Source organism: Schistocerca cancellata, chromosome 9 (genome assembly GCF_023864275.1).
Source record: "Schistocerca cancellata isolate TAMUIC-IGC-003103 chromosome 9, iqSchCanc2.1, whole genome shotgun sequence".
Taxonomy (NCBI): domain Eukaryota; kingdom Metazoa; phylum Arthropoda; class Insecta; order Orthoptera; family Acrididae; genus Schistocerca; species Schistocerca cancellata.
In genome coordinates this window covers 406,376,660-406,399,453 of record NC_064634.1, presented here as the reverse complement: position 1 = coordinate 406,399,453, position 22,794 = coordinate 406,376,660, and the positions used below count along the sequence as shown (strand labels likewise).

Genomic DNA, 22,794 nt, shown 5'->3' with positions numbered 1-22,794 from the left:
CCAAACCTAAAATGAAACCGTGATACGCATTGCACTCACTGAGGTCAGACCATGATACACGTAACATATTACGTGAAAACATAGCGTTCATAGTCAGTCGTATGCAATAGACTATCACAAAAAAGGCGTATGTCCTAAAAGTAATAAGATATTATGAATAACGCTCCCGTAAAAACAACGGGGTAGCGTAAAAACAAGGAACAGGAATTTTACGTAACGTCACAATGGATAAAAAGGAGATTAGGACGTACGCACCGAACGTCAGCATGTAGAGGTGAACACCCACTGTCGTGTGGAACCTAGGTGACAGTCCATCGTCTAAAAACTTTTCCTGCCTTAATAGAAATATGCCCAGGAAAATGGACTGCATTGTAAGGATGCCCATTAAAACCTAAAATAAAAATGATACTATAACTAGCGAGCGTAACCCATGGCCTGAAGTTTTAGCTAGTAAACTACACATGGCGTGAAAATTAGACAGACTGAAAGAGGAGTACTAACGTGTAGTGTAGGAAAGACAATAAGTAAACTAAATCGTACCCAGAAACAGGATGATATGCTGCAAATATGGAAAGGGTGATAATGTTCAGTTACAGAGTACGAAACTTACCGAAAACAGACGTAGGCGCCGATGTGGGAAGTGTCTGTACGCACATTCCGTTTCACATGCCGGCGCTGCTTGCTGCCCAGTTACTCGTATTTCTCAACAGTGCTTGGGCATTCTGATGTGCCCTACCCAAGTCGGTGCCTACCTCTGTTTTCGGTAAGCTTCTTCCTTTTACGGAGCGTTTCCGACCATATTATTACTTTTAGGACGTACGCCGTTTTGGGGATAATCTTTTGCATGGAGCTGACTGTGATCCCTGGGTTTTCCAGTAGTATATTATACATATCATGACCCGACTCCAGTAAGTAGAATCTGCATTACGGTTTCATCTAAGGTTTCGGGTTATTTATTTTTCTAAGTGATTGTTTTTCCACTTATACACTTTTTCATCTGAAGCTGCAAAAAATGGCTCAAATGGCTCTGAGCACTATGGGACTTAACATCTGAGGTCATCAGTCCCCTAGAACATAGAACTACTTAAACCTAACTAACCTAAGGACATCACACACATCCATGTCCGAGGCAGGATTCGAACCTGCGACCGTAGCAGTCGCGCGGTTCCAGACTGAAGCGCCTAGAACCGCTCGGCCCCACTGGCCAGCTGAAGCTGCAGTTGTAGGTACAGTGAAACCGGTAGTGCCTACGAACAAGAGGATTTTACAGCTGAAACGGTTTTATTTCTTAACATGATTTATCGGGCTGTGATTACCCAGATTATAAAGTACACTTGTAGACATATCACCTCCTGATTTAGTCACTTTCAGCTCAAGCGGCAGCCGTTGGCACGGAACTGTTGGTGGAAATAACATGACGCTGCATCCGACTAGTGACAACGGCAGTAAAACCGTGCTTCTTTAAAGACTCGAACTCGCATGTACAAAGGGCGTTCAAAAAGTTTTGAACAGTCTTCTCTAATTCGTTTATTTTTTGCAGGAAGAGAATGAAATTTTTTGTAACCACCCTTGGAACATTTAGTTATACATTGAGCCTACTCAATGTAGCCTCCATCAGCTGTGACGCATCTGGGTTTGGGTTGGGTTGTTTTGGGGAAGAAGACCAGACAGCAAGGTCATCGGTCTCATCGGATTAGGGAAGGACGGGGAAGGAAGTCGGCCGTGCCCTTTGAAAGGAACCATCCCGGCATTTGCCTGCAGCGATTTAGGGAAATCACGGAAAACCTAAATCGGGATGGCCGGACGCGGGATTGAACCGTCGTCCTCCCGAATGCGAGTCGTGACGCATCTGGTCGAACGTTCTTTCCATGATGTAAAAGTACTTTGGAAATATTCTGGGGATTGAATTTTACACCATCGCTTGACACAGGAAATAAGGTCTTCCTCACTCTCAAATGTTTTACCTCGCCTTCAGATCACCAAAGAGGTAAAAATCAGAGGGAGCCAAGTCCGCGCTGTAGGGAGGATGAGAAACAATTTTCCAATCCATTTTCCTGATTTTCTCCTGCGTCATAAGGGCTGTATGGGGTTGGGCATTGTCATGGTGTAGTCTGATAAGCCGACCCCTGAAGCTGTAGTCTTTGGGTCTTGATGGCACGTCGCAGCTTGTCCAGTGACAAACAGTAACGGTCCCAGTTAATTGTGGAGCCAGGTTCCAAAGTAAATGAAAATGACACCACAGTGATCCCAGAAGAAGGAGGCCATCACCTTTCGGCCTGCTGTTTGTGAAAGTCTTGGTTTCTTCTTCCGAGGGGAACCCAGGTAACGCCACTCCATGGATTGGGTTTTGCTCTCAGGTTTTGACAAAAACAACCATGTTTCATCCTGGATAATGACGCCGTCAAAATTGTTTCCACTCTTCCGTGAAGGTCTTCATGAGACCCTCGCACACATTCTTCCTCATCGTTTTCATTTCTATTGTCAATAATCTACACAACCAACGTACACAGATTTTTCTGTACCTTAGTGACTGTACCACTGATATCACACTACCCAATGACAAACGAGTCATTTCAGTAGGCTGTCGTGTCGTCACACATCTGTCATTTCGGATGATTTGATCAATGGTCTCCTTATTCACATCACTCACTGCCGTCGATGGTCTACCGCATCGTGGATTGTCCAGTAAAGAGAGATCACTTTCTTTAAACCTCTGCAACCACCGATGGATACTGCTGCGATCCACTGATCCACTGTGTCCTGCCCATAAACAGCGAGCAACTTCCTGTGAATCGATGTGGCCGAGTCATCGCCGGTCTTGAAGAGAAACCCCATCACCGACCGTTGTAGCAACCTAATATCTATTTCACGGTCCATTATGGCTCACCTCTAAATAAAAGAAAATACTTTTTTTACCAACTTATAGCCAAATGTTCCAAGTATGTTCACAAAAAATTTCATTCTCCTCCTGCAAAAAAAAAAAAAAAAAAAAAAAAATAAATAAATAAAAAAATTAGATACGACTGTGCAAAACTTTTTGAGCGCCCTTTGTATAAAACAGCCTCAAACCTCTAGTTACTTTACAAACGAATTTATATTAAATATTTGGAGTTAAGCGTTGAAATGAGGAAAATTTGAAAAAAACATTTGAAATTTTGCTTAAACTTTGTTGGAAGTCGATAAGGGCTCTCAATATAGAACACTGGATAAATATTTCTCGCATATCAATGTATGTGACTTCATATTTCCTGAACTGTGTTTGGAACAATGTTATAACTTCTCATGTGTATTCAGTGACATCTGTAGATACTTCTGCAAAGTGTGTTGTGAACAGAGTCAGTGGTGAAGGAGATACATATTAAAACGTCTCTTGAGCAGATTATAAAAGCATTTTAAAATTTTAAATTCGGCCAGTAATTACGTGAAAATCAAATTCTTGTTACCACTGGAAACCGTTAAATAGGCGACCTGCATATAGTACCACACGCTGGACATTTGCTTAGTAATACATATGGATAATTGACCTTCGAAGTTTTGGATCAATCACTGATCTTTTTGGGGAACAGTTTAGTTGCACATACTATAATTTCAGGTGTGACGATTCGTCGTCCGAACGTTAAAACTTTGTTGTAATGTAGTTTATGACCATCTTACTGGGCTCTGACCCTCTTACTGGGCTCCCCTATCGAATATTGACGTACCTGTCAGAAGCGAGAAGAAACAGTCCACCGAGCGAGGTAGTGCAGTGGTTAGCACACAGGACGATGGTTCAAGCCTGTGTCTGGCCATACTGATTTCGGTTTTCCATGATTCCCCTAAATCGCTTCAGGTAAATACGGGGCTGGTTCTTTTCAAAAGGCACAGCTGGTTTCCTTCCCCACCCTTTTCTACTCCGATGGGAGCAATTACCTCGCTGTTTGGTTCCCTCCCCCAAATCAACCAACCAAACACAGTCCAAAGTCTACTCCTAAGGCAAAGTCCACAAAGAAGGTGAGCTATTTGTGACTTTTGGTGCCCAACAAAATTTGATGAGAGCACCACCGACATTGTGGTGATGGTGGTCAGGTACCAGAAGCAGCTGGCTTTTCTATGATCCAGTGATCGGCAACAGTAGGGGCACGGTCGTGGAGGTGTGGTAGTAGGTTACTGTTGTCAACAATGTTGCTGTTTTGAATGGATTATCAATACTGTACTGTATGCAGGGCTACCCCTGCACACTTCAACCACCACACTTGTTTGTTAAAGGGCCAGGTATGGCCCCTGCCTCATCTACGAAGTTGTTACTAAATAGGCGAGGCGAGGCACTGTATGCAATCGAGCCGCCAGCAGCTGCCACAGCGTCTAGGGGCGACAGATTCGCCACTATATCGCGTGCGATTTGCAGCGTGCAGTGCTGCCATCAGTGGGCACCATTTTCGTTGGTGCTGTCACTTGTTCACATGGTACCACGCCGTATCCTTCTGCAGGCACCTACATAGGTCCACGCTCCATCCATAGGAGGTATGTAGCCTTATTCTTTATCATTCGGTCGCTCTGTCATCGGTTCGATACGTGTGCTCTCCGAGCAGTAGAGTTACTGCAACCGAGCCTCTGTACATTTTCGTAAGACGTTCGGTAGCGAGTCGGTATGCTACCCGAGGAACTGAGGTGGGCCCGTGCCATGTTGCCATCTTTCCCTGCGCCAGCGAATCGAAGACAAGTGACCACAGCCGCTGGCATGCTCTCCTGACGACTGCGCATCTCGCACAGTGCAGCGCAGTGTCCACAGTGTACAGGGTTCGACACCCGACGCGGCCAGCTGACACAACTACCAGACATGCTAATCCCATTGTTGTTTTCGGAAAGTATGTTTACAGTGAGTAGTGTTGGCCATTTAAGTTTCCAGTGGAAATGGCGGAAGTAGACGAGAAGATTACTATATTCACATCCCAGAGACAATGGCTTTGTGGCATTGCCATTGTGTGTCTGTTGCTTATGTGTGGTATATGTGAAATAAAACCTGCTACCAGGATGCTGTAAGACTTTATTATTGACTGGTTTCGAGCAGTATGTCTACCCTTCCTCGGAATAACTATCTTTGTTAAACATTTGATGACTGATAAGGCTTTTTCCAACTGATTTACTCATTTCATGACTTGCTAAACAAAGATGCCTTCACATACAAAAGATGGCTGTACATCTTTGATGGGTTCTCATGTAAGGCCGCAGTTCCTAAACCAAAGTATGGGCGTCCTTCATGCTCAATCAGTACCTTGCGACAATGTTGCTGTCAGGCTTTTCAAAGGGTACGTCTCGTCCCACAGATTATATTGCCGATGTGCACGGTGCCACATTTCCTCGAGCTGCCTTGCTCGTGTTCGTTGCTCTTGCCTTCTCCTTAACAGCGCCAGTTGCACCATGTCCACCTCCATGATTCTTGGCTGAAATGCATGAGTAGTAACGTATATGAACTCCACATCCAAAACTGAAAATCACACAATATTTCTAAAAAAAAAAAAAATTGAGCAGTCAAACCGCACTGGACCAAACAAACAGCCTTACCAACACCTCACCACATCTCAGCATAGCAGGTGGGCCGATCGTTAAGCAGGTGGGCCGATCGTTAACAGGCCTCAGTAGTGTACGGAATAGCAACCTTGGCTGACGAATGGAAAATGAGGTCACTACCGAGGCTAACGCACGGAACCGAACGGTATGGACTACACAGAATAAGGCTACAGCAGAGGCCACCCGACAGAATATCAGCTTCTGTGCCTGGCTGAAGAGGCCTTCGAAGCAATAGCTCACTATGAGTACTTCGGTGCAGTCTTCCTGGGTGTCTGAAGAGCATTTGACAGCGTCAGCCACCCCAGCCTCATGTTCAAAATACTAGTACAGTGGGTACTGACGTCCCACGTTCGCCTCATAAACTCATACCTAGACGGCAGGAAGCCCACGTTAGTCCGCGTCCGCCGGGCGGTGTGGCCGTGCGGTTCTAGGCGCTTCAGTCTGGAACCGCGTGACCGCTACGGTCACAGGTTCGAATCCTGCCTCGGGCATGGATGTGTGTGATGTCCTTAGGTCAGTTAGGTTTAATTAGTTCTAAGTTCTAGGCGACTGATGACCTCAGAAGTTAAGTCGCATAGTGCTCAGAGCCATTTGAACCATTTTTTTAGTCCGCGTCCAGGCAGCTCACTACGCTGACGATACGGCGCTGTACAGCAGAAGCACGAACGCCGACGCCCACCGCCGCCGACTGCAGATCGCCAGTGACACACTAGACGAGTGGGCTTTTTTTTTTTTTTTGCATGTTGTGTGCAAAGAGTGATCTCCTTTGGCGATTTTTTCTTCTGGAGTGGCAAGGTGTGAGAAATGGTTTTACTTTATTGTGTAATCGCTTGCAAATGGCCTTGGACTCTCTGTGGGTCCTTGAGGGTGTTGGTTATGCAGTCGTACGAGTGATGGACAGTAACTACACCAAATAACTGAACATTACATCATCTTTGATGCTCCTGTGGGGGTGCAATGATGGCTCTAGGCGCCTTGTATTTGTGCCAACGTTGTGGTAGGGCTTGGCCTACATTCGAAAGTTCTCAGTCATGTTCGCGATACTTGTATAATTTGTTAAAAAGACGAGTTGACTGGTCTTTTATCTTTTCAACGACGTATTTTTCTCGTCAGCTTTTGTTATTTCCGCCGAGCTGGCTGTCTAGTTCCGCCTTAACTGATCGATGACGCAATTCGTGGTGGTCACTCGTCGTGCCATTCCGGACGATGTGACGCCTGACGTCGGCAGCAGCCCTGTCCCATGGCGGCGTGACTCTGGATCGTCCACTTACCAGGTGTTAGCACATCTACATCCGTATGATTACTCTGCAGTTCACAATTAAATGCCTGATAGAGGGTTCGTCGAACCACCTTCAAGCTATTTCTCCACAGTTCTACTCTCAAATATTCAAGACTAGATCCTGCCCCAACGAAAAAACGCCCTTATTTTAATGACTGCTGACCCAATTCAGGTACCATACCAGTGCTGGTCTCTCCCCTATTACGCGGTAGTACAAAACGAGCTGCCCTTCTTTGAACTTTTTCGACGTCCTCCGTCCTCATTCGATGCGAATCCCACACCGCACAGCAGTACTCTAGAAGAAGACGTGCAAGCACAGTGTACGCAATCTCTTTTGTAGACCTTTTCTAAGTGTTCGGCCAATAAATCACAGTCTTTGGTTTCCTTTACCCACAACATTATCTATGTGATCATTGCAACTCAAGTTATTTATAATTGTAATCCCTAAGATTTTAATTGAATCTGCAACCTTTAGGTTTGTGCGATTTGTCGTGTAACCGAAATTTAGCATATTACTTTTGTATTCATGTGGATGACTTCACACTTTTCATTATTTCGACTCCATTGCCATTTTCGCATCATACAGATATCTTGTCTGATTCGTTTTTCAATTTGATTTGATAATTTGATGACTTTATAATACTGTAAATGACAGCGTCATCGATAAAAATCAAAGAGTGCTACTCTGATTGTCTCCTAAGTTGTTTATGTAGATGAGGAACAACTGAGGGCCTATAACACTTCCTCTACTTGATGACTTTACTACAAACTGTGACCTTTCTGGCAGGATATCACGAATCCAGTAGCACAACTGAGGCGATATTTCATAGACGCTTAATTTGATTAGAAGTCGCTTGTGAATTACGGTGTCAAAAGTCTTCTTGAAATCCAGAAATATCGAATCAATATGACATCCCCCGTCAACAACTGAAATTCAAGCGCACATATCGTTTACGCAAACTCTATCCTCTGCTGAACCCGACTCCCACACTTCCTCCACGTCTCGATGTCACGAGACGCTGCTCCGCCCTGTGGCTGAGTATGCTGCAGTCGTCTGGGGAGAAGGCAGCCGAAGAACACATGAAGAAGCTCCAACGCCCGCAAAATTGCGCTCTCCACCTGGCTACGCACCTACCAAGAGACATCGCAGAAGTCCCACACCTGCAAGACAGTTTCCGATCGACTACCCGTACCTTTTATTCTAAGACACGACAGTCAAGGAACGTGAAGATAAGGACACTGGACCGAAAGATCCATCGCAGCCTCACAACAAGATGGCCTCATCTCCTCATTGCGTAGGAAGCCTTTATAGACAAAACCAAAGAGTTCGAAAAATCAATGAACCATATCATCGCTTGCGTGGGAGGCAAAACACTTCGTCTTGCGAACTCCGCCACCTTCAGAGGACCGAGACAGCCCTTGGAGTTCCAGCAGCAGCTGTAGAGAAGGCCAGCCACGTCCCGGACTCCGGCGATCTAGAACCGCGGACCACGCGTGACGGGACCGCTGCCGTTCGTGCCGGCCGCCGAGTTCTACCGTTTTCGCCGTGTGCCACATCCGCCGCTGCGCTGTCAACAGCGGCTCACGAGGCACCACTTCGCTGTGGCTACTGTTGGCTGCATACGAACTCCTCGCCAAACTCTCCTCCCTGCTCCTCGAGATATTATCCAGGATAGACGGTTATCAGTTACCAAGGAATGGAGATACTTACTAGGATCCCCTCGAGTAGGAGGTCGCAAAAGGCCAATGATGTTTATGGTATTCGACGCCCCGACCACGCAAACACAATATTGGCTGCTTATGGCAACAAGGGGTGGGACTGGAGGTCTCCAACGGTGAGCATAACATGAGGCTACCGAGGGTAGTTGAACTGCTTAGTCGACGAGTAACTCACAACGGTGCTAGTGGTATTGATACAAGGCAGAGCAATGGCAATAAAGTAAACACTGCATTATATGTACAACGACGATTCATGAAGCTGACATTTTGTTACAAAGGAAACCAAGAAACTTCGCAGAGTGAGAAAAAGTGACAGATTAAGTACGAGGTGCATTCAAGTTCTAAGGCCTCCGATTTCTTTTCTCCGGACTGGAAAGAGATAGAAACATGCGCATTGTTTTAAAATGAGACCGCGTTCATTGTCAATACGTCCCAGAGATGGCAGCACCGTACGGCAGATGGAATTTTACCGCCAGTGGCGAGAATGAGAACTGTTTTAAATACAATGGCGACGTTTTCCTTACTTGAACAGCGTGTAATCATTCGTTTTCTGAATTTGCGTGGTGTGAAACCAATTGAAATTCATCGACAGTTGAAGGAGACATGTGGTGATGGAGTTATGGATGTGTCGAAAGTGCGTTCGTGGGTGCGACAGTTTAATGAAGGCAGAACATCGTGTCACGACAAACCGAAACAACCTCGAGCTCGCACAAGACGGTCTGACGACATTATCGAGAAAGTGGAGAGAATTGTTTTGGGGGATCGCCGAATGACTGTTGAACAGATCGCCTCCAGAGTTGGCATTTCTGTAGGTTCTGTGCACACAATCCTGCATGACGACCTGAAAATGCGAAAAGTGTCATCCAGGTGGGTGCCACGAATGCTGACGGACGACCACATGGCTGCCTGTGTGGCATGTTGCCATGCAATGTTGACGTGCAATGACAGCATGAATGGGACTTTCTTTTTGTCGGTTGTGACAATGGATGAGACGTGGATGCCATTTTTCAATCCAGAAATAAAGCGCCAGTCAGCTCAATGGAAGCACACAGATTCACCGCCACCAAAAAAATATCGGGTAACCGCCAGTGCTGAAAAAATGATTGTGTCCATGTTCTGGGACAGCCAGAGCGTAGTCCTTACCCATTGCGTTCCAAAGGGTACTACGGTAACAGATGCATCCTACGAAAATGGTTTGAAGAACAAATACCTTCCTGCACTGCAACAAAAACGTCCGGGAAGGGCTGCGCGTGTGCTGTTTCACAAAGACAACGCACACCGAGCTAACGTTACGCAACAGTTTCTTCGTGATAACAACTTTGAAGTGATTCCTCATGCTCCCTACTCACCTGACCTGGCTCCTAGTGACTTTTGGCTTTTTCCAACAATGAAAGACACTCTCCGTGGCCGCACATTCACCAGCCGTGCTGCTGTTGCCTCAGCGATTTTCCAGTGGTCAAAACAGACTCCTAAAGAAGCCTTCGCCGCTGCCATGGAATTATGGCGTCAGAGTTGTGAAAAATGTGTACGTCTGCAGGGCGATTACGTCGAGAAGTAACGCCAGTTTCATCGATTTCGGGTGAGTAGTTAATTAGAAAAAAAATCGGAGGCCTTAGAACTTGAATGCACCTCGTATTAGCTTTTCTGGAAGATAAGTCAGTGGAATGTGTGGTGTCGACCGTACGGACAATGTGCATGAGAAGTACAATGACAAGAGGTGCTTAACAAGTGAAGGTGATACTGAAATAGGTGTAGTAAAGGGCAGTCGTTGTCCAGAGAGCGGATACTAAACGTAATTACGTACATAGAGGATCATCCGGAGCGCCACACACACAAATAAAATAAAATAAAATAAAATAAAGTCATGATCAGATTCCGAATTAGTCCGCAACAATATGAACGTGCAGAACGTAAGAAAAATTATAGATATATAGATATTCAAGGGAGGAGGACAAGATCCACGTGTTATAAAAACTGTGTTGATGCCTTTCAAGGACTTTCGATACAATTTAGAGGATGTGCATGATGTGAGCCAATACGATACGCACATCATATATTAAAGTGATTTCTAAGGGAGCAGTGGGTGATTACGTAACTTCAAAGAGTGCTACGGAACTGGAAGACGTAAGATAACGGCGTTTCAAACAAAGCATCAACTTGGCGATGCACTGAAACCTGCAGAATCGTCCCAAAAATCTGTTGATGAGCTAAACAAACTTATCCCATCGTTCTGTAAGGAATCTGTTCTCATCTCCGACGACTCGTGATTTGAAGATGGAATGCATATGAAAGCAACCCTGGAAGTCAGATGCACCAAGAGTGCTGTAGCAAGATAAACTATCAATGCCTTAACTCATTCGTATACAATGACGCCGACTGTTAATCAGGATGGTAAATTGGCTGTAAAATTATTTAGTGTGCTGCAAAAAGTTGGAGACGGTCTTCCCCTACAAACGTTTCTAAATGGTTCAAATGGCTCTATGGGACTTAACATCTGAGGTCATCAGTCCCAGAGAACTTAGAACTACTTAAACCTAACTAACCTAAGGAAGTTACACACATCTATGCCCGAGGCAGGATTCGAACCTGCGATCGTAGCAGCAGCGCGGTTCCGGACTGAAGCGCCTAGAACCGCTCGGCCGCGACGGCCGGCTACGATCGTGTTTATGATCTTTCATCGGCGGTGGGGAATATTTAAATCACAGCAAGAAAGAGTGGGAAAATGAGCGTAAGAGAACTACAACTATGGTACGAGCACTGCTTTCGGCCAATAGCTGGTCAAAATAAATTGCTTTTGCTTCATTCCTGGTCTGCGCATAAAAATCATACTTCCTTAGAGCAAATTATCCCTCCTGAACAGTGTATGACATTTCAGTTCATACCACATGGAACCACCGAACAAATACAGCCTTTCGACGTTTGTTTTTCCGTGTTATAAAACATTTTGTTGCACTATCTTGTAACGGAACGTATTAAAGGCTTTACTTTACCGAAGTATGCGATACCCTCCAAATTCAACCAGTTTAACGAGTATTTATGATTATAGAAAAGTTATTGTGTATGTTAACAATGATTGCACAACATGTCTCCATAAACAGTCAACCCATTAAATTATACTGAGTAACTGACCCACACAAAAGTTTATATCACTTGATCACTGATACAGCAAATGTCATCATGTAAAAACACTAAGTTCATCTTAAATAATTAATATGAAGTACGAAAAATAGTGGCCAACTTAGGTATTTTGGATCTCCTTAAATAAAAATCACCCAGTGAAACCTATTTGTTCACTAGGAGCGTTTTCACTCAGTATTCACGAAATCAATCCTATTTTAGACGAAAACCAATGTAATTCTTAATAATTCATGTTATTTACTTATTTATGCAAATTAGAGAAGACAATTGACAAACTTCTGAAAAACGGCCTTTTTGTAACAAAGAATTATTCTGTCAAGTCAACAAATCTGTCTGTCATTTTAATAACATGTTAAATTATGTCACTCGATGCAAATTAATAACTTTTCTGCACAAATTATGATAACAGATGTACAGTCGTGGACAAAACGAGCGAGACCCCTCGCCTTTTCGTTATGCTGATCCGCACGGCTTTAAAGTCTGCTACACAGCATAATAGGCAAGGCGACGAAGTGCTACCAACATACTATGCACTTGCGTGAAATTGACAAACTATTTGAAATTTTTAGGCTGTTTTCAATAATTTGTAAGACTATATTAATGCTGATTAGTGTGTTAAATACAACACGTAAATATAAGACAGAACTGAAAGAAGAAACGCTAATTGGTATGAACTGTACCAATAAAAATGAATTTCAACTTATCGAGATAACGTAATTGTTTTAGTAATACAAAGAACGCCGGATCGTTACGAATTAGCAAAATATTATCCGCTTTCGGTCGCGAAACGGTCTGTGTCAACGTTCAGACCAGTCATACTGGATTACCGTTGCTGACCTACCACGAAAGTGTGCAAATTTAACAATGCGTGAAGATTCATAACGAAATTCAGTTAAAAATCATTCAGTGCCACACTTAAGTCAATTCCATTATTGACAGAAGCGGAAAAAGTAGGCAGTAACATGTATGAAATTCTACAAGAGTGTCATATTGACATGCACAGGGCGCCAGTACAGAATAAAGGTAGCGATAAAACGTATTGGGGCCGCGAGAATTTCTTAAAATTGCTTTACTGATATTCTACCTGCCTCCATCGAGATTAGAACCGAAAACAAACCAGACCTTCCTTTCACTACGCTAGCAGACAACCCATGCAGCCCTCTATTATTACCCCAGACATGAATAAGCCACTAATTTCGCAATAAAAATGGCAAAATGATCTGCAGTTTCTGTTGCATAGAGCTTTCTGGACTCAAAAACATGAATTTTCTTCCTTTATGTCACCGCTTATGTGACAACCATTCGGGATGTTTATCGAAATAGCAAAATACTGTTATTAGAGAGTAAATTTAGTAGGATATTTCTGCACCACCCCAGGAAATAAACGGCTACACAGCTGCCAAACGTATTCTACACTGTTTCGAATTCTCCACTAGACTCGCCACAGCCGCAAAACGTTCATTAGCCTAAGTGTTTCTTAAGCTAGCTAGCAATGGGAATATTCGCACTTCTAAAACGCGGTAGCATTAATACTGGGGTGTGAACTACCACGTGTATAGGCAAATGGATTCTATTTGCATTCCTGTAAACGTGATTTGGATCGAAAGCGTAGCTACGAATTATATGCTGATGTATCGACTGCAACTAGAACATTTCGAATAAAGAGTAGGGGGTGTTATTTATGCAGCCCTCATCTTCAGTATCTGTCGTAGCTGTTTTCGTTGTTAGGATTTCGTCACCTAAAAACGGAACCCTACAAGTCTCACTTTCTTGACCGCCTATCGGTCTACCCAACCTTTAAAACCCGTTTACCTCCAGAACGGGTAGACATAATAAGCGGAAATGTATCGCACTTCTTGCGGTAACCGGTCCCTTGGTGGTGTAAAAAAAGTGAGCTTCTATGTCAACGCAATCTAAAGATACGGCCGTTTATGTAAAGAAAATTTACGCGAAAGGTCAAAAAATGGCTTCAAGAACTATGTGACCAAACTGCTTATGTCATCAGCCCCTAGACCTAGAACTACATAAACCTAGCTAGCCTAAGGACATCGCAGACATCTATGCCCGAGGTAGGATTCCAACCTGCGACTGAAGTAGCCGTGCGGTTCGTGACTGATGCACCTGGAACCGCTCGACCACAACACCCGGCGGAGCCCTATTCACCTCATGTATAATGATAAACTGTATTCGCCAGCAACTCAGATCGTTTGATCACGGAACTTTTACGAAGCTACATTCAAACTTTGTTCGAAGTCGTCTCCAATATCCATTTATAAACACCCTAGGAACGTCGTATGCGATATCCACTTCTGAAGACGCTGGCAGATACTGCAGTACCGTAACAAGTAGGTAAGAATTTATTGTTATTGGTCCATGCATCACACTTTATTTCAATATCAATTTAACGCGTCTAGGTGTTCGTATATGGCTGAAACTAATGAACAAAAAGTAAATAAATAGCAAACAACTTCGATGTTCAAATCAAATAAAAGTCACATGTTGGAATTACAACATAATTTCGTTGTTACATCTACATGACTACATCAACAAGATTTCTTTGCAATCCAGACTTACGTGCCTGGCAGAAGGTTCGGACTATTTCTCTACCGTCCCAGTCATTAACAGTGTGCGGGAAAAAGGACCACTTAAATCTTTTCTTGCGAGCCTTGAATTACATTACTACTATGGTTTCTTCCTGTGTAAGTTCCCGAGGATTGGCATTCAGAACAGATGTTGGTGATTGAAATTTCGTGAAAAGATCTCGCAGCAACGAAAAACGCTTTTGTTTTCATGAATGTTACCCCAACTCGATTATCAAACCTGGCACCCTCTCTCCCCTATTTCGTGACATTACAAATCGTGCTACCGTTCCTTGGACGTTTTTGCGAGCGCAGTCAATCACTTCTGTCAAGGATATTATAGCAGTGGACAGACAAACGTAGTGTAGGCAGTGTTTTCAGTTGGCCTGTTGCGTATTCTTAGTGTGCGGCCAATAAAACGCAGTCATTCGTTTGCCTTCCCCAGAAAAGTATGTTTTCGATCGTTCCAGTTTGAGTTTTACTGGGTACTGAGATGAACTGACAGTGCTTCGACTTGTGTTTTGTCATGTAACCGAAAGTTAATTATTGTTATTGAACGCAGCTTTCGTGTTTAATGTATTCCTCATTCAACAGAGTACACTCCTCCTACACCACATATAACTGTTTCAAAGTATTAAATTGTTACTGATGTTACCAAGTTGCAGTGGTCATCTTAACTTGCCGTTTTGAAACAAAGGAAAATATTATAGCGAAATGTAGCAACTAAGAAGCGGATTATCCAAATAAATAAACATTTCCGGTTTAAGAAGTTGCAGTAGGTCTACTACACAGTAACGTAAATTAGGAGCAAAGTCCATAAGTAGATCGTTATCAGGAAAATATGCCCTCATAATGCAAAGTGCCACTACAAGAAAGAAAGTTTCCAAACATGTCAATGAGTAGTCGAGAAAAGTGGACGCATTCTGTCTACTGAATCCCAACGCACGCCACTTACGAGGGGACACGCCAAGCGTCATACCCCGATCTTGCTGAAACTTCCCTCAGTGAAAGAGGGGACAAAATAAGCTAAGACACGTGTTCGCTTATCTGCTTACACTCTACCGCTTCTGAGAAAACGACGGTCAAAGTTTTCAATGCGCTGTTGCTATAGTGTAGATACCTCTTAGCGGGTAAGGGTTCAACTGAAGCGGTGGCTCTGCGGCTACCATAGCGACTTCGGAACTTTGCGCTGCGAGCTCGAAACCCGGTTTTTCCTCCCCCCCCCCCCCCCCCCACACACACACTCTCTGAATTATCTACGAATGTTTATTCCAATTTATGTTGAAACACTGTTGTCGTTATTCGTCAGTTAATTTACTGTGTAAAGAAATAAGTTAAAAAGGGAACACATAGTGCGTAGTGGGGCGATCACTCTGTTATAGAAATAATTCAGAAGCCAAGATCGCTTAAATACTGTTTACTGGGTAACCGGGTTCAACACACTAAAGGTGCCGTCATCGGATCCGAATGTAGATTAACATTTATAAACCATTTGGATATAACGATACATGAGGCAGACCAGATGATTTTAGATCAGTTTGTCTCATTCGTTTATTATTTTTTTAATTAATTTATTACATATAAAGTTAATTGGCGAATAATGACAATATTATTTCAACATAAATTAGAAAAAAAAACATTCGTAGATAATTCTGATAGAGAGGCAGGAAAAAACAGTAATAAAAAAACCCAATATGGTCTCGAACACGGGAATCAAAGTTAAGAAGGAACGACGGTTGCCACTGAGCCACCGCTTCAATTGCGTTCTCGGCTGCAGAAGGTATCTACACTATAGCAAGAGTGCGTTGATAACTTTGACCGTCGTTTTCTCTTAAACGGTCGAGTGTCTGCAGATAAGTCGAAACACATGTTCGCTTATTTTGTCCTCTCCTTCACTGAGCAAAGTTTCTGGACAATCAGCCTATGACACCTGGCGAGTTCTCCTCGTTAGTCGAGTCGCTTCTTACGCCCGGCGAGAATTATGTACGCCTCAGAGAAAACTGCGCCACTTGGAAACACGGCGAGCGAGGATAAACACGTTTTCCTTCTTATAAGGCAACCTTCTACAGCTAAAATTCACGAAGTGTTCTTCAGGTTGCCTCATATATTTCAGAAATGTTTCTTGCTTTAGGCCTGCCGCATATGCAAAACGTAAACATTTCATTTCATGTAATATTTATCAGGATAAGACATGACAAGAGTGGACCAGTCCCTTCTGAGAAAAATTACAGATTCTAAGTTGCTCCACTATGTAATGACACGGGTACGGGCTTGCGACCTCTCGTTTATGCCAACGATTTCCGTGTTAGACATACTTGGCCACTGCGTTGTGGCTGCCGTCGTGGAGGAGGCAGTCTGTTTCCTACTAGCGCTGTTTCTGCAGCAGATATTAACCGCGACGAATCATTCAGTCAACGCTAAATGGCCCATCTGGCTGAGGAAGACAAGGGCGCTATAATAGCACTCCATGCAGAGGGATCTTCAAATGGCTATACAGCACGAACTATGGGTCTTCCCAAGTCGACGGTAGCCAGGTGGATCAGACGAAAGGAAGAGAGTGGTAACCTGAATGGGAGGCCTCATGGGCGTCGCCGCAAAACAACAGCAGCTCAGGATCAGCAGATACGCCGTTTCAGTGAGAACCACCCATTTGTCACCCCACGACAAATTCAGCAGACTTTGGGTCTCAATGTGAGTAGTAAGACCGTCACTCGTCGTCTAAGGGAAGGTGGACTGAGAGCAAGAAGCGCTGCTGTGAAAGAGACATTGACTGTTTCCCACAGAGAAGCTCGCCTTGCTTTTGCTGCTGAAAATGTCGACAAACCTCTCCAGTTTTGGAGGCGAGTGATTTTCACGGACGAAAAAGTTTTCTCTACGGCATCAACCGGAAAAGTACTTGTTTACCGGCCTGAAGGTGCTAGGTATAATCGAAAATATATTACAGTTGCCGAAGGAATGGCAGGGAGTCGGTAACGGCATGGGCATGGATATCGGCCGAAGGGTGTGGGCTCCTGTGGGAAGTGGAAGGAAGATTCGATGCGCGCAATTACATATCAATTCTGGAGAACGTGATGTAGCCTTCTGTGACAGCAAGATTTGGCGATGATCAGATCATGTTCCAACAAGATCGCTCGCCTATTCATATGGCACGTGTGGTTAAGAGGTGGTTCGACGACCATAGTAATATTACTGTAACGGAATGGCCACGTAAAGGAGCTGACATGAATCCCATTGAGAATATTTGGGCAGAAATGGTCAGAGTAATACGAGAAAAGGGGCAGTCACCGTCGACTCGCCGACAGCTTTCTGATGTGATTCATGACGCTTGGAATGAGTTACTTGAATCTCCTAGTTATGTGCCTCGAGTTGTGGGCTCAATGCCCAACAGACTTCGAGCTGTTGTGGAAGCCGAAGGAGGCTATACGCGATACTAAGCAGCATCAGCGGAGGTGGTTTTTTTTCAGCCCTTCACCAATCAGCTGCAACAGCTGTTTCAAGTTTTTTCTTTATTTACAGACGTATATTTTATATAATTTCAAGGAAACGCAGTAAGTGGAATGTGGACAAACAAATTAATTCACAGCAAAATATGTAATATTTAATTTGACAAGAGAAGAAATACACACCTTATATATTCATGCAGTCTGTAAAAAATACATGACACACGTGTATATGCAAGAAGGTTACAAAACAATTCACCACAAATGAAAAATATTGAGGAGAAGCTCGCCGATGAAGGCGTAATTTGAGAACAAAGGTTGGGCTAGAAGGAGAGGTAATGAGGCCCGAGAAAGCAGAGAAAAATCAAATACCCAGTAGACTTTGAGTCGTTGTCGCTGCAGAGGGCGGTTGGTATATGCGATTCGGAGCAACAGTAGAAGAATAGTTTTATTTACTGATTTTTGAGGCTTTATTTTGTGACGGCTAAACAGTGCTGCCTCATGAGACCCACTATTTGTCCACATGTGGCTAAACATCAGAGGTGTAAAAAATTTTGAGAGATGCCGAAGTTCTCTGGGAGAGTAACGTGTTTTAGACAAGAAGATGATTTTTAGTTCATTTCATTTTAACAATTCACACTACGCTTTGACATTCTAATCTTTGATTTCATTTTATTATCATGTATCTTTTCTTCAGTGAAAGTCAACGGTAGTAAGTTTCAAGATATGAAGAATAACTGGAAGTTTTTAATTTGTGGAATAGCGTATTTAACACTTAATATTTTCAACAAATCTGTAGTTATAGGACATATTAAGAAGCAAGTCAAAAATGGCATTGTGGAAAGATCAGGTTGGTTTCTAAAGGGTAACGACGGTAAAATAGCAAATACGAAACTATGGGTAACAACTATTGTTGATGGTGAGGAGCAATAATCGATATCCAGAATGAAATTTTCACTCTGCAGCGGAGTGTGCGCTGATATGAAACTTCCTGGCAGATTAAAACTGTATGCCCGACCGAGACTCGAACTCGGGACCTTTGCCTTTCGCGGGCTGTGGCTAAGCCATGCTCTAAATCGAAACATCAAAAATCAATGGAGTGACTATTATTGAACGTCATCAGGTAACTCATCGAGCATTCCTATGCAGTACTGTTACTGGTGACGTATTTTGTTGCCTTTATTGTCAACTTCATAAGAAGAAATAAAGGCTGTGCCCCACCAAAAGACATAAACTCGAGGAAACAGTAACGTGAACATCATATTTTACATCTGATAATTCCAAAAGTGTGTTTTGGGCTACGAATTCTGCCCCCAGGGTGTGTGCAACACAGCTGGCATTTGTTGCCACAACTGAGACACCTTTCTTTCGCAGTGTAAGAAAATCGAGCAACAAAACTACATCACCTGTGCTACTGCATGATAACGCACTATGTTGATTTGAGAAACAAAACAATCCAGAGACTGATAGAAAAGTCGTCTGTCAGGCACTTGTATTGATAGGGAAGTCCTCTCTCAAGCACTTGTCCCTCTCGTCATATATTTGTAAAATTTTACCTTTCCCGCTCTTGATCGATCAACCGTCAAGGCAATTCATTTCTAGACGGAAATACTCTTAAAACTACTATGGTTTAATGACATCGTTAGAACCAGTAGGTTTCTACAGCGTAGAATTTGTAAAAACTTTAGCATTGTCAGATCGTTTTAGATATCGTGAAAGAAAATTCTGCTGCTGATTAATTTCTCTTTGATAATTACTGTTGCGTTTAGTAAACTAATGGAAAATGCAATTAAAATATTCACTGTACTAATACAAATTAAATTCAGCTTACTACAGAAACATCACGACGGCAGACTATCTTAATAAAGCATTAAGTGTCTATGAGACGATTGAACCTATTTTAACACGAATTAGTAGGATATTACCAATATTGACTTCGAAAAGATCTGTATTTATTTCATTTCCTCTACCATTCGCAAGTATTATGAAAATGTGACATTTCATAGATAAAATTATGTATTCACAACAACAAAAAATATGTCGGCAGAAAACAAAAGTGGCATTATGAATTTGGCAGTACCGTAAGGTTTTCGCTCTGACACTAAGAGTTACTGAAAGTAGCAAGACGAATTTTGCTCGAGCGTTGTCTTACGATTCCCTTATTGAGTTTTTATCAGCCTGCTTGTAGCTGTGCTACAAAAGAATTAAAAATCTGGCTTTCAGCGAGTCGCGAATGGCGAACGAAAGCAGCTTGCACCTGTTAGCTAAGCATGTTACCTGGGAACTGGTTTTTTCCTAAAGTTGGAAGACGTCCTTTTGTGGTTGAATTGTTGGCAAATGTCAGACAGACGTGTGCCGTTGGTCTAAGCGTTTCGGTGTGTTGAATTTGAGCCAATGATTTTTCTACAGGTTTCTTCTGTCCCAAATAGAGAGTTGAAGTCTCCCACTAGTATTGTCACGTCATCCTGGTGAATTTTGCTCATAGTATTTTCGAGTGTGTTCCAGAATTTTTCGACATTTTCGTAGTTTTTCTTATTTTCGATGTTGGTGGGGACACGTGCATTGATGAGCGTATATTTTTTACTGTGGCTCTGAATGAGCATAGTCATAAGTCGCTTGTTGATGGGCAGGCCACGGTGGCCGAGCGGTTCTAGGCGCTTCAGTTCGGAACCGCGCGACTGCTACGGTCGATGGTTCGAATCCAGCCTCGGGCATGGATGTGTTAGGTTAAGTTAGGTTTAATTAGTTCTAAGTTCTAGGGGACTGATGACTTCCGGTGTTAAGTCCCATAGTGCTCAGAGTCATTTGAACCTTTTCATTGTTGATGGGTGTGATTTCTTTGACAGAGTTGATGATAGATCTGTGTTCGAGAAATGCAATGCCGAAGATTGGTACGCCTTTCGCTACCTTTTGTTGTATTTTGCTTTTGAAGACGCAATGGTTTCCCTAATGCAAGGTTTCATTGTCAGTTAGTCGTGGTTCTTGAAGAGCAAGGATGAGAATTTTTTGTCGGTGGATTTCTTTTGTGAGATTATTTAGTTTTCGTGTTTGGATCAATGTATCGATGTTTCCTTTTAAATGCATGTTTCTTCCTTGTGGGGAAATTTACCAGAGATCTTCGATATTCTCTGCCGTGCTAACCTGGACTCCCCAGAATCCGAAAATCCAACTGCCGCCTGTCGACAGCTGGGTTGTGTACCACTTGGGGTAAAGTTGACTTTGCTTGCATAGTTCATGTTTGCTTGTGTTTCATTGGTTTGGCTTGGGTGATACAAGGACCGGACAGGACCGGAGGGTGTTGAAGCCTTTGAAGGCAAATATTTTCAGCCAAGCTCATTGAGCTAAGAGACGGTGACCAGAGTAGCGGTGATTTTAACTCAGACGTGTCTGGATTTTGGGTTCAACGGATTTGGTAGCCGTTCAGGATTGTGTTAGTATTTGGTTCACCCCTAGTATTTGATTTCCTCGGTACCACCCATATGGGGGAGGGTTTCCCCTATCCGCCACACGCGATTATTATTATTATTATTATTATTGTCATTATGTCATCAGCAAATCCGATATGGTGTATCTTCCCACCACTGAAATAGATGTGTATTGTTCGATTCAGTATTTCCATCACATAAATGTGGGTTATAATTACGTTACATTGCTGCTAGAAGACATATTTCTCACTTTTTCTTAGACAGTTGCTATCTGTTACTCCATCATAGGAATTTATGTGCGCAGCATTGTTGCAATACAGACGTTCAAATTATCCGATTTCTGTAATTTCGTTTCGATACCAGATAGTTCTAATCGGATTCAGCTAGGCAGTCTTAATGTGGATATCTGACTACGACTCTGATCATGTGATAGACTGGGCAAATCACATTCTTAATCGGACTGTTGAATATAGATCACTTATCTATGACAGGGCCTGAATTCTTAAACACTGTGGAAAATAATAATCCAATGTGCTTATTACAAATACGTTATTTAAATATAAATACATGGACTAACGAGATAATAGTTTATTTACAGGAGCAGAGCCCCATCCATCATAGCAGAGCAGTGCGAGATTGGTTTCAGGCCCAAGAGAGGATAAAGCTGTTGCCGTTTGTTCCACGATCACCAAACATCAACCAGATGGAGAATATGTGGGCAGAGGTAACAAGGCCATTGCCACGTGGATCTACAAAAGCAAGCGACCTTTGGACAAATATAGAAAACATATGTTGGGAAGTAAACCATCACGCTACACTGTCGACGACTTAATGAAATCAATTCCCTAAGCCTTCGAGAAATCTTACGTAATGATCGTGGGTGGGTTGGTTACTAAAAGTATAAAAAAAAGTTCAAATGTGTGTGAAGTCTTATGGGAGTCAACTGCTAAGGTCATCAGCACCTAAGCTTACACACTACTTAACCTAAATTATCCTAAGGACAAACACACACACTCATGCCCGAGGGAGGCCTCGAACCTCCGCCGGGATCAGCCACGCAGATAATGACTGCAGCGCCCCGGACCGCTCGGCTAATCCCGTGCGGCTACTTAAAGTATACTCGTCCACAAAACCCATGTGGACAATTATCTGATAATCGGTCAACAGTTGAAGTTTCCCATTAGTATTTTCACGTCATCCTGGTGAATTTTGCTCATAGTATTTTCGACTGGGCTCCAGAATTTTCCCATGCACTTCTAAGCGCTACAGTCTGGAACCGAGCGACCGCTACGGTCGCAGGTTCGAATCCTGCCTCGGGTATGGATATGTGTGATGTCCTTAGGTTAGTTAGGTTTTTTTAGTTCTAAGTTCTAGGCGACTGATGACCTCAGAAGTTAAGTCGCATAGTGCTCAGAGCCATTTTAACCATTTCGAACCAGAATTTTTCGACATTTTCGGTGTTTTTCTTATTTTCGATGTTGGTGGGGACACGTGCATTGATGAGTGTATATTTTTTACTGGGGTCTGAATGAGCATAGTACCTAAGCTTACACACTACTTAACCTAAATTATCCTAAGGGCAAACACACACACTCATGCCCGAGGGAGGGCTCGAACCTCCGCCGGGATCAGCCACACAGCCCATGACTGGAGCGCCCCAGACCGCT

At 43.3% G+C, this 22,794-nt stretch overlaps 1 protein-coding gene across 1 annotated transcript in view; it reads left to right on the top strand.

Annotated features, from left to right (window-relative positions):
- The window catches only part of LOC126101452 (putative fatty acyl-CoA reductase CG5065), a 194,022-nt gene that overhangs the window by 100,739 nt on the left and 70,489 nt on the right, over window positions 1–22,794 (top strand). The window lies entirely within an intron of this gene.